This window comes from Eubalaena glacialis, chromosome 4, assembly GCF_028564815.1.
Source record: "Eubalaena glacialis isolate mEubGla1 chromosome 4, mEubGla1.1.hap2.+ XY, whole genome shotgun sequence".
NCBI lineage: Eukaryota > Metazoa > Chordata > Mammalia > Artiodactyla > Balaenidae > Eubalaena > Eubalaena glacialis.
In genome coordinates, this window is record NC_083719.1 from 129,756,930 (window position 1) to 129,776,377 (window position 19,448).

Below are 19,448 nucleotides of genomic sequence, written 5' to 3' on the forward strand. Positions count from 1 at the left end.
CCAGTAGTTTGATTGTGATTTGTCCTGGCATGGATTTCTTCATGTTTATCCTTTTCTGGTTTTTCTGAGATTATTGAATTTGTAGGTGTATGTTTTTCCTCAAATTCAGGAATTTTTCAGTCATTATTTCTTCAAATATTTTTACTATGCTGTACGTTTTCTCATCTTATCCTGGCCCTTTGTTGACATGATTATTAGGCTTTTTGGAATTGTTCCACAAGTAATTGAGGCTCTCAACTTTTTTCCAGTCATTTTTCTCTATTTTTCACATTGGATAATTTCTATTGAGCTATGTTTACATTTTCAAACTGTTCCTTCTGTCATATCCGTTCTGCTATCTGCCCATTTAGTGAGTTTAATGATACCTTAGTTATTCTGTTTTTCAGTTCTAGTTAACATTTCCATTTAGTTCTTCTTTACATCTTCTTTTTCTGAGACTTTTAAACTTTCCAGTCATTTCAAGAGTGTTCACAATTGCTTGGAGTTATTTTAAAATTTGTCCGACAATTTCAATTTCCATGTCATCTGGGATAGGTGTCTCTTAATTGTCTTTTTCCATGGGAAGTGAGGTTTTCCTGATTCTTTAAATGCCATGTAATTTTGGATTGTATCCTAGACTTTTTGAATTTTATTTTATGAGTCTACTTCTTATTTAAGTCCTACAGAGAATTTCAGCATTTTTGTTTTAGCATATATTCAGTCTACTTGGGTTTAGGCCACAAGTCCTGAGCAGCTTTATATGGACAGTAGTCTCAGTATCAGTTGTGTAGTCAAAGCCTCTGCAATGTTACTTGAATCTGTCCTTCATGTGTACCACCTACTGGGGGATTTGAACAGTGGTCTATCCCACTAAAATTTAGTTCTCAAAGTCTTTATATGCTGTTTAGGGTCAGATACATACATGTTCAGCCTGTGCTGAGCCCAGGAGTTCATAAACAACCATAAGAGGTCTCTTTCTGAGCTTTTTCCTATCTGTAATCTCCCCCATATTTCCTGTTTTCCAAGGGTTTCCTTCTCAGTCACCTGGCCAGGAAGCTGAAACTCTAGTTATCCTATTCTGCCGTGTATTTCACACAAAAGCGTCCAAGTCCAGGGCCAGGCAGTGGGAGAATAGAGGGGGAAAAATGTCACCCAATGTTACTACTGCAGCTCCTTTAACCAGAGAAGATTGCCTTCCCTCAGAGTTTTGGATCCTGTGGCTCCTGTTATTGCCCTGCTGCAAAGAGACTTTTTGGGGGCCAGGACACAAGAGAACAGAGAATGGAAAAAAAGGAGAAAAACCCAGTAGCTTTCTACTCTCCTTTCCCACTCCTTAAGTCGTTCCTAGTAGTCTTCTCTCGGATCTCTCTTTGTCCAATTAGTTCCCACTTCCTAGTTTTGAGCTGTGTCGATTTTAGGTATGGGGATAATGGAGGAGAAAAATGAATGTGGCAGTTTTACTTTCATTTGGGTGGTACTTGAAATCCTGGTCGTCGTCTACTATTTACTTGTTAGAGTCTTCAGTAACTGCTGCATGAAACAGAGAATAGAGCAGTGCTCATCAAGGGTTGGGGAGCAGGGGAAAGGGAGAGATGTTCAATTGGTATAAAGTTTCAGTTATGCAAGATGAATAAGTTCTTGAGACCTGCTGTACAACAGAGCACCTATATTTAACAATACTGTGTTGCCCACTTAAAATTTGTTAAAAGGGTAGATCTCATGTGAAGTGCTCCCAAAAAATGAGGTGAGATACAAACTTTATGATGTAATGGATATGTCTATTACTTTGATTATGGAGATGGTTTCATGGGTATGTGCTTATATTCAAACTCATTTAATTATGGACTTAAATATGTGCAGCGTTTTTGTATATCAATGATACCTCAATAAAGCTGTTAAAAAAATAGCTGCTGCATGCATTTTGCCCAGATTTTCTAGCCACATTTAATGGGAAAGATAGTGTGTGATTACTTTCTTACTCAGAACGAGAGCCTCCCATCAGCCATATGATCTTTTGTTTGCTGAGGCACATTTTTGCTGAGATATATTTTTTAAACATCATGGCCTTTTATGTATGAATCAGTTTCATCACTGGTTGAGAGTCTTTATGATAGTAGGATACAGTATCTTACCCAGAGTTGTATGACCTGCAGTGCTTAGGAGAATGATGTGTACATCACCCATTGTTACACAGAAACTATTTGTTGAATCAGTGATTACATAAAATCAATTAACTTTCCCTCTGGATCATTCCAATTAAGACAATCTAGGGGAAATTCAGATGTTTTGAATACAGTTATGAATAAAATAAAATAGCTATTATACATTCATCTCTTTACCATAAAATCAAGTAAAAGACCTGCACCTAAGTAAAATCCTGTTCTAATAGAGAGAGAGGGAGGGAGGGAGGGAGAGAAAGAGAGAACAAACCTACATAACTAATTGTTAGAAGGTGCTTAATGTCATTAAAAATAATGTTCAAAATTGATTTCCTAAGGAGAAACTGCTAAAATGCCTACATTTTAGCCCTTCTGTCATTAGAGTTACATTAAAGGTTTCAACTTCATGATTTGACTCAAGTCATTTGACTTAGTTTTTATTGGTAGATCAATAATTAATGGAATAGCCTGAGCAATTTCAGAACTAACTATTAATTTGACAACATTTATTTAACAAATATCAAACTCCTACACTATGAAAAGCTCTTGATAATGTGATGGGATGCAAAAGTGAGTGAAATAGTTACTTTCCTCCATGATAGAGGCTGACAGACTTTTTCTGCAAAGCATCCCATAGTAACTATTTTAGGCTTTTCAGGCCGTATGGTCTGTGTCACAACCAATCAACTCTGCTGTTGTAGTGCAGAAACACATGGACAATATGTATAGACAAAATGTATATGAATGGGCATGGCTGTCTTTCAGTAAAACTTTATTTACTAAAGCACACTGAACTTGGGTTCTAGTTTGCCTGGGTACTATGGGAGTACAGGATATGAGTCCTCTAACCTAGTCTGCCAAAAATGATGCTTGCAGAAGTCTTTCTGGAAAAGGTGATGTCTGAGATAAGTTCCAAAGTAAAAGTAAAGTTAGGTGAAGAATTATCAGAGAGAAAAAGGTGGGGTTGAAGTATATTTTCAGGAGGAAATAACATGAGCAAAGGTACAGAGGTATGTGTAAAGAATTACCCATAGATTTGGATTTTCTGAAGTTTAAAAGAAAAGGCCAGGAGTGAGTGTTTCTAAGCCGGTGTGGTGCTCAAGCGAGAGATGAGTTTGGAAAAGTCAGTAGGTATCCAGTGAAGGGTCTTAGGCAAAGCATCAATGTGTTCAGGTTTTCATTTTATAAAAATACACTTTCTAAGTGTGTGTGGAACTCAAGTGAGATGGAAGATGGGGGTGGGGAAACAAGAACGGCATGTGTCACAATTGCTGAGCACTTCATCATTTCCCTGTTGATCACTGGATTTTTTCCTGTTTTGGTATCTTGCCTACAAAGACACTGGATTTTATGCTGTGACTTAAGACAAGCTTCAGATGATTCTTTTCCTTCCTTTGTGATTCTAAGGCAAAGCATAACCCTGATATCATCTGATGGTGAATATTTTTCCAACTTTAGTGAAGAATAATTTACAAATATACTTGTATATATTTAAAGTATACAATGTGATGATTTGATATACATGTACATTGTGGAATGATTACCAAGATCAAGATAATTAATACATTTGTCACCTCATATAGTTAACTCTTTATGTGTGTGTGTGTGTGTGTATGTGTGTGTGTGTTAAGAATGTTTCAAATCTACTCTCAGCAACTTTCAATTATAAAATACCATGTTATTAACTGTACTCACTATGCTGTACATTAGATCCTCAGAATTTATTCTTATAACTGAAAGTTTCTACCCTTTGACCTACATCACCACATTTCTTCCTCTTCCACAGTCCCTGGCAACCATTGTATTCTCTGTTTCTACGAAATTGGCTTTTTTTCTTTTCTTTTTTTTTTTAAGATTCCACATGTAAGTGATGTCATAAGATATTTGTCTTTCTCTGTTTGGTTTATTTCACTTAGCATAATGTGTGCTAGATCCATCCATGTTGCAAATGACAGAATTTACTTTTTTTGTGGCTGAATAATACTCCATTACATATATAAGATATAAAATATATAGGATATATAAGATATATAAAATATAAGATAACATAAGATGTAAGATAAGCTATAGGGTATTATATATACCATATATATAGAATTATATATTATATACTCATATATACAGGTCTGCCTCCACTTATGATTGGTTTACATTCTGATAAACCCATCATCAATTGAAAGTGTCATAAGTTGAAATGCGTTTGATACAACTAACCTATCAAACATCGCAGCTTAGCCTAACCTAACTGTGCTCAGAACACTTACACTAGCCTACAGTGGGGCAAAGTCATGTAACACAAAGCCTATTCTATAATAAGTGTTGCATATCACATGTAGTTCATTGAATACTGTACTGAAAGTGGAAAACAGAATCGTTGTGAGGTTACTGCATTGTTGTAAATATATTGGGTGTTTACCCTTGTGATCCTGTCGCTGACTGCTGCCACTGCCCAGTATCACAAGAGAGTATCCTACAGCGCTAGCCCAGGAAAAGTTCAAATGCAAAGTCTGAACTACTTTTTCCAGTGCATGCATATTACTTTCACACACATTGTAAAGTTGCAAAATCTAAGTTGAACTATCGTAAGTTGGGTACTGTCTGTATATATACATCTCATATCTTCTTTATTCATCTTTTGGAGGACATTTAGGTTGTTTTTTGTATCTAAGCTATTATGAATAATGCTGCAACGAACATGGATGTGCAGACATCTCTTTAAGATACTGATTTCACTTCCTTCATATATATACCCAGGAGCAAGATTTATGGTAGTTCTATTTTTAATTTTTTGAGGAACAGCCATACTGTTTTCTATAATGGCTGTACCAATTTACATTACTACCAGCAGTGTATAAGGTCTCCTTTTCTCCACATCTTCACCAATATTTGGTATGTCTTGTCTATTTGGTAGTCATCTTAACAGGTGTGAGGTGATAACTTATGCTTTTGAGGTGCATTTCCCTGCTGATTAGTGATGTTGAGCACCTTTTCATATACCTATTGGCCATTTGAATGTCTTTGGGAAAATGTCTATTTGGGTCCTTTGCCCATTTTTCAATTGTTTGTTTTTGCTATTGAGTTGTATGAGTTCTTTATATATTTTGGATATTAAACCCTTTTAGATATATGGTTTGCGAGTATCTTCTCCCATTCTGTAGGTTGCCTTTTTGATTTATTGTTTACTTTGCTGTGCTGAAACTTTTTACTTTGATATAGTCTCTTTTGTTTATTTTAATTGTTGCCTATGCTACTGGTGTCTTATCCAAGAAATCATTGCCAAGGAACCTTTTATTCTGTTTTCTTCTAGAAGTTTTATGGTTTCAGGTCTTACATTTGAGTCTTTGATCCATTTTGAGTTAAATTTTGTAAGTGGTATAAAGTGTCCAGTTTTATTTCTTTGCCTGTTTTCTCAACAGCATTTATTGAAGAAACTATCCTTTTCCTACTGTGTGTTCTTGGCACCATTGTCAAAAGTTAATTGACCGTGTATGCATGGATTTATGTCTGGGCTCTCTATTCTGATCCAATGATCTCTGTGTGTGTTTTTATGCCTGGACCATATTGTTTTGATTACTATAGCTTTGTAATATAGCTTGAAATCAAAAAGTGTCTACATTTAAAAATGTATCATCACAAATAATAGTATGGTAATATAGTAATTTGAGGGCAGATGACAATAAAGTAACTTGAGGAAATATTTTCAATGTAGACTTTCTCAAGTTATTTTATTGTCACCTGCCTGAAAATTACTGTAATACCTCAACATATATATATAGGGATTAAGAATGTGCCCTCTAGAGTTAGGAGACACAAAACTTGCACAATAATAAGCAGTGGTCCTGGCAAAACAAATAACATGCTCTTTCCCTGACATAAATACAAAATAAAACAGAACAAACCTAAAGGAAAACCAAGACTCCTGATTCAGCTATACCACTGTCCTGCAGTTTATTCACTCTGCTTAATTCTTCCCACTTTGTCATCTCTAATTCTTAATCCAGAAGACCAACATATGTGGAATAAATAGAAATCCTTTCAGTTCATTATACTTCACCTTGGGATAGCTCTTGTTTCCAGATGTCCTGGAAACTGTTTCTACTTAGCAAATACATTTCTTTCTTAGGAAACCATACTTACTCACAAACTATCACACTGACAAACCAGATATGAAAGAGAGATACCATCCTCCATACCCAATTTTCTCTTCTTTTTATGCTTTAGAGACATAAATTCATTTTGGCTTTCATGAAAAGACTGGAGTTAGCAGCTTTTTGCCTGGAGTCGTCCTAATAGATGTGTGGGCTTTCAAGTCGTTGGATCTGGATTCAAATGTCAGCTCTTGCACTTAACTATGCTTAATGTCTAAACTGAGAAATTTAGATGTTTAAGCTCACTTTCCTTTTCCATATATATGTAGATAATTTAACATAAATAAAAACCCATAGAATTATTGTCAAGATTCAAATAAAATTTTGTAGGTGTTATTAGCTCTTTTCAGAAATGAGGAAACCAAGGGTAATTGAAGTTAAGTATGCTGTACAATCATATTCTATAATAACAAGTAACATTTTTTGCACTCAGAAAATGTTAGTGTCATATGTTTTTCTGATATCCTTTCTTTATGGGAAAACAAAGCTTAGAGTTGATTCATAGATACCATTAAAAACATTCATCTACCTAAACTGTTGAATCAGGTCAACATAACTGGAATGAGGTGAGGTTGGCATATTCCCTGCCCAATAGGAATTTTTGTTTGGATATACACCTTATTCCCCTCTGATTTGGGAAGTTTATACTGATGCTAATGTGTGTGTGCACACATACATAGCAGAGATGGCAGTCCAGCAAGAAGCGAGGGGCAATCCCAAGACTCTAGTCAGCACCACTTCTAAATTCAATTGCTCTGAGCTGACTTAAATCCATCTTTCTTCATCTCCTGGGCAGGGTCTCTGTAGAGACATGGTAGTTCTGAGTCTGTGGCCTCATCTGGTACAAAACTGTTCTCTAATGAAAGGCCTGGGGCCAGAGACCTCATTTACTCTCCCCAGAGTCTTCACAGATGGAAATGAGGATTTCTATTTCACAAAGCAAAAGGGCATGCTGTCGGAACTACAGCGTCTGCTTCTCGATTCAATAAAGCAAATTCAAAACCTAATGTCCCCCGCTGCTGACCTTGTCACAGTGACTGTGTTTTTTCAACACGGTTGTATCTCCTTTGTAACTGTGTTTAACTCACTGCAGGACCAGACACTTGCATACATGGGAACAGTGCTGCAAAAGCCTTTGCCCTGTTCAGTGCTGTAAGAAGAAGGATTCTTCAGAGGTGCCAGGAGAGATCTGTGGCTGCCAACAGAAGGTTTTAGAGACAACTATTTACCATTCTGGACTTTTCCTTTTAGGTACTATGCAGGGATAATCATTAGAATTCCATGGATACAACTTCTTCCTTTATAAATGAGGAATCTGAGGCCCAGAAGTTTAACAACTTGCCTAAATTTATATCAATACATCAGTTGGTGGAGGTATCCTAAAATGGCAGCCACAGGAGGTCTGTGTGCCACTGTCCAGGCAAAGTCTCTGCATTATAAACTCCTAGGAGGACTTGCTATGTGGAGGGCCTGCTATGGTGTGCTTGGTTCATCATGGAGAGTGGGGCCAAAGCCTGTGAGGTCACACTGTCTGGGAATTTCTGTGAATAGACGGCTAAATCCATGAAGGTTGTGGATGGCCTGATGATCCACAATGGGGACCTGTTAACTACTATGTCGATACCAGTATGTGCCATGTGACACTCAGACAGTGTGCACTGGGCATCAAAGTGAAGATCATGTTGCCCTGGGACCCAAGTGGTAAGATTGGCCTTAAGAAGCCCCTGCCTGACCATGTGAGCATTATGGAACCCAGAGATGAGATACTGCCCACCACCTCTGTCTCAGAACAGAACGGTGGGAAGCCGGATCTGCCAGCTATGCCCCAGACAGTACGCACGGCCTAACAGGGTCTCCTTGGCAGTTGGATCTGGAGTCTGCAGGTTGCTCTCTAAAGATCTTTAGTAAAATCTGTTAAAAAAGAGAAAAAAAATCAAGATCTCACACAAGAATCTTTTTATAGCCGCAGGTTGTATTCTCCATTTACTAATCTCTAATCATCACTTATTTTACTCTGGACCAGTGTTTCTTTCAGATCAGAGTTTCTCCAAGTATGATCCCTGAGAAGTCTGCATCAGAATCTCCTTGTGTGCCAGTTAGAATGCAGATTCCTGGGACCTGCTCCAGGACTATAATTTTCATGTCTCTGAAATTGGAGAAATTTTCATTTTAAACATGAACCTGAGGTGATTCCTATGAAATATAGCGTCTTTTCTTTTTCTTTTGAACTAAATTTAGACTTACAGAAGAATTGCAAAGATAGTACAGAAAGTTTCCATGTACACTTCATCCAGCTTCTTTTAATGTTAACATTTTACCTAATAATATAGTATACCTATCAAACCAAAAAATTACCATTGAAACATTATTAATAACCAATTATGGACTTTATTCATATTTCACCAATTTTTTTTCACTAACTATATTTTTGTTGTTCTAGGACCCAAATTATGGTCCCACATTGCTTTTAGTTATTATCTATACCAAATTTTACTGCTCTAGATTGTAATCCCATGTTCCACACTACAGGGGCTGAATCCTGGCTCTGAAGGCAGCCAAAGGCTTAATTCAGGTACTCATCTGATGGTACTTAAGTTCAAGCTACAATGACAGTACTCTTAATAATGCTGCAGAGATTCAATCACTCAGAAACAAAATTGAAGGACACATAAAATACCATTCAGTCTCTCATTTTACTGATAGAGTTCCTGCATCCTAGAGAAGAAATTTGAGCAAGTTGATGGAAATATTGGAACTGTAGTCCATTTCACTTGTCTCCAAGTTTCCTTGTAATTTCTTTAAGCATCTGGCTTTGATTATAGTTCTTTCCTTTATTCTCAAAGTGAAGGTCAATGAACAGCTTTAAAAAGTATTATCCATGATTTCATATGGTTCTTCCAGTTATCCATGAGAGGAATATGAGAAGTCTAGTTTTCTCCAATTTGGCGATCAGGAAACAGGTTCAGAGAGTTAAAACTGAGGTCCCCAAGGTTCCATGGCAAGCATACAGATAAGCCCTAACCACACCTCTATAAGCTGACTCCTGAATTAGTGCCATTCTGCAGTATGCCACACGCCTCCAGCCCTGAATTTATGCACTCTGTGCTGAAACGGATATTTTGTGTATTCAAATAGAACATTTGGAGGAGTGAGTATTTATACACAAATTCAAATAGGGCACCCAAATGGGGAAACGTTGTGAACCTGGCATATTTAGCAATTATAAATGGGAGACATGACTGTGGGAAGGGAAATGACATAAAGCAGTGTGAATATCTATTCTTGGTGGAAAAGACTAGATAATTCTAAGGTTTTTTTTTTTTTTAACATCTTTATTGGAGTATAATTGCTCTACAATGGTGTGTTAGTTTCTGCTTTATAACAAAGTGAATCAGCCATACATATACATATATCCCCATATCTCCTCCCTCTTGCGTGTCCCTCCCACCCTCCCTATCCCATCCCTCTAGGTGGATGCAAAGCACCGAGCTGATCTCCCTGTGCTATGCAGCTGCTTCCCACTAGCTATCTGTGTTACATTTGGTAGTGTATATATGTCCATGCCACTCTCTCACTTCGTCCCAGCTTACCCTTCCCCCTCCCCGTGTCCTCAAGTCCATTCTTTACCTCTGCGTCTTTATTCCTATCCTGCCCCTAGGTTCTTCAGAACTTTTTTTTTTTTTTTTTTTTTTTAGATCCCATATATATGTGTTAGCATACTGTATTTGTTTTTCTCTTTCTGACTTACATCACTCTGTATGACAGACTCTAGGTCCATCCACCTCACTACAAATAACTCAATTTCATTTCTTTTTATGGCTGACTAATATTCCATTGTATATATGTGCCACGTCTTCTTTATCCATTCATCTGTTGATGGACACTTAGGTTGCTTCCATGTCCTGGCCATTGTAAATAGAGCTGCAATGAACATTGTGGTACATGTCTCTTTTTGAATTATGGTTTTCTCAGGGTATATGCCCAGGAGTGGGATTGCTGGGTCTTATGGTAGTTCTACTTTAGTTTTTTAAGGAATCTCCATACTGTTCTCCATAGTGGCTGTATCAATTTACATTCCCACCAACAATACAAGAGGGTTCCCTTTTCTCCACACCCTCTCCAGCATTTATTTTTTGTAGATTTTTTGATGATGGCCATTCTGATCAGTGTGAGGTGATACCTCATTGTAGTTTTGATTTGCATTTCTCTCATGATTAGTGATGTTGAGCATCCTTTCATGTGTTTGTTGGCAATCTGTATATCTTCTTTGGAGAAATGTCTATTTAGGTCTTTTGACCATTTTTGGATTGGGTTGTTTGTTTTTCTGATATTGAGCTGCATGAACTGCTTGTAAAGTTTGGAGATTAATCCTTTGTCAGTTGCTTCATTTGCAAATATTTTCTCCCATTCTAAGGGTTGTCTTTTTGTCTTGTTTATGGTTTCCTTTGCTGTGCAAAAGCTTTTAAGTTTCATTAGGTCCCATTTGTTTAGTTTTCATTTTATTTCCATCTCTAGGAGGTGGGTCAAAAAGGACCCTGCTGTGATTTATGTGATTTATGTTACAGAGTGTTCTGCCTAAGTTTTCCTCTAAGAGTTTTATAGTGTCTGGCCTTACATTTAGGTCTTTAATTCATTTTGAGTTTATTTTTGTGTATGGTGTTAGGGAGTGTTCTAATTTCATTCTTTTACATGTAGCTGTCCACTTTTCCCAGCACCACTTATTGAAGGGACTGTCTTCTCTCCATTGTATATCCTTGCCTCCTCTATCAAAGATAAGGTGATCATATGTGTGTGGGTTTATCTCTGGGCTTTCTATCCTGTTCCATTGATCTATATTTCTGTTTTTGTGCCAGTACCATATTGTCTTGATTACTGTAGCTTTGTAGTATAGTCTGAAGTCAGGGAGCCTGATTCCTCCAGCTCCGTTTTTCTTTCTCAAGATTGCTTTGGCTATTCGGGGGTCTTTGTGTTTCCATAGAAATTGTGAACTTTTTTGTTCTAGTTCTGTGAAAAATGCCATTGGTGGTTTGATAGGGATTGCATTGAATCTGTAGATTGCTTTGGGTAGTATACTCATTTTCACAATGTTGATTCTTCCAATCCAAGAACATGGTATATCTCTCCATCTGTTTGTATCATTTTTAATATCTTTCATCAGTGTCTGATAGTTTTCCGCATACAGGTCTTTTGTCTCCTTAGGTTGGTTTATTCTTAGGTATTCCTAGGTATTTTATTCTTTTTGTTGCAATGCTAAATGGGAGTGTTTCCTTAATTTCGCGTTCAGATTTTTCATCATTAGTGTATAGGAATGCAAGAGATTTCTGTGCATTAATTTTGTATCCTGTTAGTTTACCAAATTCATGGATTAGCTCTAGTAGCTTTCTGGTAGCATTTTTAGGGTTCTCTATGTCATCTGCAAACAGTGAGAGCTTTACTACTTCTTTTCTGATTTGGATTCCTTTTATTTCTTTTTTTTCTCTGATTGCTGTGGCTAAAACTTCCAAAACTATGTTGAATAATAGTGGTGAGAGTGGGCAACCTTGTCTTGTTCCTGATCTTAGTGGAAATGTTTTCTGTGTTTCATCATTGAGAACGGTGTTGGCTGTGTGTGTTGTCGTATATGGCCTTTATTATGTTGAGGTAAGTTCCCTCTATGCCTACTTTCTGGAGGGTTTTTTAAATCAAAAATGGGTGTTGATTTCTGTCTAAAGCTTTTACTGCATCTATTGAGATGATCATATGGGTTTTCGCCTTCAATTTGTTAATATGGTGTATCACATTGATTGATTTGCATATATTGAAGAATCCTTGCATTCCTGGGATAAATCCCACTTGATCATGGTGTATGATCCTTTTAGTGTGCTGCTGCATTCTGTTTGCTAGTATTTTGTTGAGGAGTTTTGCATCTATGTTCATCAGTGTTATTGGCCTGTAGTTTTCTTTCTTTGTGACATCTTTGTCTGGTTTTGGTATCAGGGTGATAGTGGCCTCTTAGAATGAGTTTGGGAGTGTTCCTCCCTCTGCTGTATTTTAGAAGTGTTTGAGAAAGACAGGTTTAACTCTTCTTTCAGTGTTTGATAGAATTCACCTGTGAAGCCTTCTGGTGCTGGGCTTTTATTTGTTCGAAGAATTTTAATCACAGTTTCTATTTCAGTGCTTGTGATTGGTCTGTTTTTATTTTCTGTTTCTTCCTGGTTTAGTCTCAGAAGGTTGTGCTTTTGTTAGAATTTGTCCATTTCTTCCAGGTTGTCCATTTTATTGGCATATAGTTGCTTGTAGTAATCTCTCATGATCCTTTGTATTTCTGCAGTGTCAGCTGTTACTTCTCCTTTTTCATCTCCAATTCTATTGATTTGAGTCTTCTCCCTTTTTTTCTTCATGAGTCTGGCTAATGGTTTATCAATTTTGTTTATCTTCTCAAAGAAACAGCTTTTAGTTTTATTGATCTTTGTCATTGTTTCCTTCATTTCTTTTTCATTTATTTCTGATCTGATCCTTATGATTTCTTTCCTTTTGTAACTTTGGGGTTTTTCGTTCTTCTTTCTCTAATTGCTTTAGGTGTAAGGTTAGGTTGTTTGTTTGAGATACTTCTTGTTTCTTAAGGTATAATTGTATTGCTATAAACTCCCCTCTTAGAACTGCTTTTGCTGCATCACAAAGGTTTTGGGTGGTCGTGTTTTAATTGTCATTTGTTTCTGGGTTCTTTTAAATTTCTTCTTTGATTTCTTCAATGATCTATTGGTTATTTCATACTGTATTGTTTAGCCTGCATGTGTTTGTATTTTTTACTTATTTTTTCCTGTAATATCTAGTCTCATAGCGTTGTGGTCAGAAAAGATACTTGATACAATTTCAATTTTCTTAAATTTACCAAGGCTTGATTTGTGACCCAAGATATGATGTATCGTGCAGAATGTTCCATGAGCACTTGAGAAGAAAGTGTATTCTGTTGTTTTTGGATGGAATGTCCTGTAAATATCAATTAAGGCCATCTTGTTTAATGTGTCATTTAAAGCTTGTGTTTCCTTATTTATTTTCATTTTGATTGATCTATCAGTTGGTGAAAGTGGGGTGTTAAAGTCCCCTACAATGATTGTGTTACTGTCGATTTCCCCTTTTGTGGCTGTTAGCATTTGCCTTATGTATTGAGGTTGGGTGTGTAAGTATTTACAATTGTTATATGTTCTTCTTGGATTGAACCCTTGATCATTATGTAGTGTCCTTCTTTGTCTCTGGTAATAGTCTTTATTTTAAAGTCTATTTTGTCTGAGATGAGGATTGCTACTCCAGCTTTCTTTTGATTTCCATGTGCATGGAATATCTTTTCCCATCACCTCACTTTCAGTCAGTATGTGTCCCTTGGTCTGAAGTGGCTCTCTTGTAGACAGCATATATACAGGTGTTGTTTTTGTATCCATTCAGCCAGTCTATGTCTTTTGGTTGGAGTATTTAATCCATTTACATTTAAGGTAGTTATTGATATGGATGTCCCTATTACCATTTTCTTAATTGTTTTGAGTTTGTTATTGTACGTCTTTTCCTTCTCTTGTGTTTCCTGGCTAGAGAAGTTGCTTTAGCATTTGTTGTAAAGCTGGTTTGGTGATGCTGAATTCTCTTAGCTTTTGCTTGTCTGTAAAGGTTTTAATGTCTCCATTGAATCTGAATGAGATCCTTGCTGGGTAGAGTAATCTTGGTTGTAGGTTTTTCCCTTTCATCACTTTCAATATGTCCTGCCACTCCCTTCTGGCTTGCAGAGTTTCTGCTGAAAGTTCAGCTGTTAACCTTATAGGGAGTCTCTTGTATGTTATTTGTTGTGTTTCCCTTGCTGCTTTTAATATTTTTTCTTTGTATTTAATTTTTGATAGTTGATTAATATGTGTCTTGGCGTGTTTCTCCTTGGATTTATCCTGTATTGGATTCTCTGCACTTCCTGGACTTGATTGACTATTTCCTTTCCCATATTAGGGAAGTTTTCAACTATAATCTCTTCAAATATTTTCTCAGTCCCTTTCTTTTTCTGTTCTTCTTCTGGGACCCCTATAATTTGAATGTTGGTTTGTTTAATGTTGTCCCAGAGGTCTCTGAGACCGTCCTCAATTCTTTTCATTCTTTTTTCTTTATTCTGCTCTGCAGCATTTATTTCCACTATTTTATCTTCCAGGTCACTTATCCGTTCTTCTGCCTCAGTTATTCTGCTATTGGTTCCTTCTCGAGAAGTTTTAATTTCATTTATTGTGCTGTTCATCAGTGTTTGTTTGCTCTTTAGTTCTTCTAGGTCCTTGTTAAACGTTTCTTTTATCTTCCCCATTCTATTTCCAAGATTTTGGATCATATTTACTATCATTACTCTGAATTCTTTTTCAGGTAGGGTGCCTACTTCCTCTTCATTTGTTTGGTCTTGTGGGCTTTTACCTTGCTCCTTCATCTGCTGTGTTTTTCTCTGTCTTCTCATTTTGGTTAACTTACTGTGTTTGGAGTCTCCTTTTCACAGGCTGCAGGTTTGTAGTTCCCATTGTTTTTGGTGTCTGCCTCCAGTGGCTAAGATTGGTTCAGTGGGTCGTGTAGGCTTCCCTGTGGAGGGGAGTTGTGCCTGTGCTCTGGTGGATGAGGCTGGATTTTGTCTTTCTGATTGGCAGGACCGCATCCGGTGGTGTGTTTTGGGGTGTCTGTGACCTTATTATGATTTTAGGCAGACTGTCTGCTAATGGCTGTGGTTGTGTTCCTGTCTTGCTAGTTGTTTGGCGTAGGGTGTCCAGCACTGTAGCTTGCTGGTCATTGAGTGGAGCTGGGTCTTAGTGTTGAGATGGAGATCTCTGGGAGAGCTTTCACCGTTTGATATTACATGGAGCTGGGAGGTCTCTGGTGTACCAGTGTCCTCAACTCGGCTCTCTCACCTCAGAGGCACAGGCCTGAAACCCAGCTGGAGCACCAAGACCCTGTCAACCACACGGCTTAGAAGAACATGGGGGAAAAAAGAAGGAAAGAAAGAAACAAATGAAATAAAATAAAGTTATTGAGTAAAAAGTTTTTTTTATTTATTAAAAATTAAAAAATATTAAAAAGTACAGTAAAAAAAAAAGAAAGAAGAGAGCAACCAAACCAGAAAACAAATCCACCAATGATAACAAGTGCTAAAAACTATACTTAAAAAAAAAAAAAGGACAGACAGAACTGTAGGACAAATTGTAAAAGCAAAGCTCTACAGACATACTCACATAAAGAAGCATACACATACACCCTCACAAAAAGAGAAAAAGGAAAAAATATATATATGTATAGAAAAAAAAAGGAAGAGAGCAACCAAATCAATAAATCTACCAATGATAATAAACTCTAAATACTAAACTAAGATAAACATAAAACCAGAAACAAATTAGATGCAGTAAGCAAACCCTAAGTCTACAGTTGCTACCAAAGTCCACCGTCTCATTTTTGGGATGATTCGTTGTCTATTTAGGTATTCCAGAGATGCAGGGTACATCAAGTTGATTGTGGAGATTTAATCCACTGCTCCTGAGGCTGCTGGGAGAGATTTCCCTTTCTCTTCTTTGTTCGCACAGCTCCTGGGGTTCAGCTTTGGATTTGGCCTCACCTCTGCATGTAGTTCTCCTGAGGGCATCTGTTCTTCACTCAGACAGGATGGGGTTAAAGTAGCAGCTCGTTAGGGGACTATGGCTCACTCAGGCCAGGGGAGAGGGAGGGGTATGGAATGCAGGGCAAGCCTGTGGCGGCAGAGGCTGGCGTGACGTTGCACCAGCCTGAGGCGCACCGTGTGTTCTCCCAGGGAAGTTGTCCCTGGATCACGGGACCCTGGCAGTGGTGGGCTGCACAGGCTCCTGGGAGGGGAGGTGTGGATAGTGACCTGTGCTTGCACACAGGCTTCTTGGTGGCTGCAGCAGCAGCGTTAGCATTTCATGCCCGTCTCTGGTGTCTGCACTGATAGCTGTGGCCCAGGCCTCTCTCTGGAGCTCGTTTAGGCAGTGCTCTGAATCCCCTCTCCTTGCGCACCCCGAAACAATGGTCTCTTCCCTCTTAGGTAGGTCCAGACTTTTTCCTGGACTCCCTCCTGGCTAACTGTGTCGCACTAGCCCCCTTCAGGCTGTGTTCACGCAGCCAACCCCAGTCCTCTCCCTGGGATCTGAACTCCGAAGCCCAAGCCTCAGCTCCCAGCCCCCACCAGCCCCGGCGGGTGAGCAGACAAGCCTCTCGGGCTGGTGAGTGCTGGTCAGCACCCATCTTCTGTGCGGGAATCTCTCTGCTTTGCCCTCTGCACCCCTATTGCTACGCTCTCCTCCATGGCTCCAAAGCTTCCCCCCTGCCACCTCCCGTCTCCGCCAGTGAAGGGGCTTCCTAGTGTGTGGAGATTTTTCCTCCTTCACAGCTCCCTCCCAGAGGTTTAGGTCCTGTGCATATTCTTTTGTCTTTTTTTTTTTCTTTTTTCTTTTGCCCTACCCAGGTACTTGGGGAGTTTCTTGCCTTTTGGGAAGTCTGAGGTCTTCTGCCAGCATTCAGTAGGTGTTCTGTAGGAGTTGTTCCACATGTAGAGGTATTTTTTATGTATTTGTGGGGAGGAAGATGATCTCCACGTTTTACTCCTCTGCCATCTTGAAGGTCTCCAGGTTTTTTGTTTTTTAATTTAGGTACCTCATTCCTTGTCTGTCCTGAGAATGAAATGAGTGACTCTTATGAATTTTGTCAGTGCCCACAGCTTGGCATGTTTCTGGGGAAAAAAAAATTGTTCATAGGGGAATCAGTATAATTCAAGACCCTGTTACACACAAAGCTAGCAACAAAGTTGTATACAGGAAAGATAGAGTTCTATTCCTGTTTTTACCACTAAAACTAGTTTGTGCCCATACACAAATAGTTGTTTGTTTGTGTTTTGGTACTATGTCACAGTCAGCCTAAATGTAAATGAGAGGGTGCGAATTGGTGGTTTCTTGGGCAAAGCCATAGCTAGGATCGGTCAGGGGGGATTACCATGGGAAAGAGCTGGTAGGTTAAGCCTACCTTTTGTGTGGTTTGATGGGGGTGTATTCACATGAAAGGCTATCATCCTTTCCCTGTGTTGGCCGTGATTCCCAAGGTCTTGTTCTGTTTCCTCTGATATTTTTTCATTAGAGTCTTAACAAAAGCCAATCCCATGCAGGTCTTTATTTTTATTGATTCCTTTAAAGTCATACCTGGGGTAGAAATTTTCCCCTGCTCCCCATCCCACTGTGCCTCTGCTCTAGGGTCTTGTCCTGAATTCTTATGCTTCTTAAGTTTCCAGGACTGAAGCATCTCTTGGTAAGTAGAATGAAGAGCCTTTGTCTTCTGTGAGGCTTTAGATCACGGAAATTTGGCAGAGTGGGTAATCTTTTTGGCAGAGCCATATGAAATATTCATCCATCACATCTAGAGGCCTAAGTGTGGGAGGCAACCTTGGTGAATTGGGAAATAACTGAAGTGTGGCTTTCAGGTCCAGCCTCTAAATAAGAAAGATAGGCTTAAGGGGTTGCTCTTCCAGTAGGATTTGCCTTCTAACAGGGGAAGTTAGAAGACCCCATCAACTCGGAAAAATAAATCTTTGAAGGTGAAACTTCTGAAGGGTATCTTGGGTTGTGAAAGATATTGTTAGTTGACCTGAACATACCCCCAAATCTAACAAAATGGGCATTTTTTTCCTGCTGTATAGTTAAAATTAGCCCCAGGAAGTTATCTTGGTAATTTTATTTAGACTTGAAATACATGACAAAAATTGGCCATTTCTCTCCTATGTTACTTTATCTCTTTTCCTACCAGGACCACAGTTACAGGTAGTGGTGACACCAGAATTTCTCTATGGGAGAGTCTTAAATGGCCTGGAAAGCTCGTCTTGATATTGACAAATTATTTGACTTTAATATACTTATTTGAGGTAGCTAGAGTAGAAAATCACTTTGCCAAGAATGGAGACAACTATATATATTACTTGCTTTGACTTTTCTCTAATTTGATGAGGACATAGGGTTCAATGATGGTGGTAGGTAGTAAATGTCCCAGGGTCACAATAGAAGTCCATAGAAGGGTTGGGCTTGAAAACAAAGTCTCAGATTCTGAGGAAAGCAAATCCTTTCCCATAAAGCAGTTAATTAACTTTATAGCTTCAATAGGAGAGAATATTTGCTTTCTCCGGTGAGCACCCTTTCTCCAAGGCCAACTCAATACTGAGAGCACTGCAGTCATACTGATTATACAGAACACGTTATGCAGTTCTCCAAGGTGTGTGAGAGGTTTTTGTTTGTGTGTTTGATTTGAACTTCTTAGCCAACAGCATTTTACAGGTATTCTAAATGAAAGGGTGGTTTCTATTTAAACTCATAAGTATTTTGTGAGTCATAGAGAAGAAAAAGAAAGGCAGTAGAAGAAAATTCTGCTCTAAAATTATATAATTTCAAGGTGTTACGTAAAAGGAAAGTTTAGTAGAACTAGTGGATTAATAAAGACTAACAAGGCAGCCAAGCCTCATCTCGGAGAATAGTTAGGCTTTCAAGTCAGTATGTGAGGCAAAAATAGAGTTTAGTTAAAACTACCCTTGAAAATACATATACAGGTGGCATAATACCTGAGAAGTCCAACCAGGACTTCTGCCAGTTTTTCCTCTAGACAGAAGAGATACTTATTTGCCAGTTTCACCTCCAGTGGCAGAACAGATACCTCTTTATTTGCATGAGTACAGACAAAGAATTCTCAGGGTTGTGTTATGTGGAAAAAAGTGCAGTGTGTCTTTAAAGACAAATCGCATGCAGCCTTGTAAGATGCTCACTGAGGGAAGGTGCAGTGCAGGTGAGGAGGGGCTCTGCTAAGGGAACAGTCACTTTAAGTCCCCGCTGAGGGGAATGGTGTATGGAATCATCCTCTCCTGCTCTCACTCTCTCTGATTTTCTTACTTAATGCTCTTGCCCACAGCCCTAGAATGAGTCTAATTGAATATGCCTAAATGCATGTAAGAGAGAGAAGAACTTAAAAACCAGGTTTTGACTCTAGTTCTAGTCTGACGTTTCTCAACAACCTCACTTCTTCTCTCTCCCCTCTTCCCTTTCTTGCACACATACTTAGTTTGAGTCTATATGTACCAGAGACTACAGAAAGCACTCATGTGAACCAAAGTCCTACCCCTATGGAGTTCATAGAGTTAATG

At 38.4% G+C, this 19,448-nt stretch overlaps 1 pseudogene; it reads left to right on the forward strand.

Moving 5' to 3' along the window:
* The first annotated feature begins 7,670 nt into the window (after nucleotides 1–7,670).
* Nucleotides 7,671–8,133, forward strand: LOC133090590 (small ribosomal subunit protein uS3-like; annotated as a pseudogene).
* Nucleotides 8,134–19,448: the final 11,315 nt, after the last annotated feature.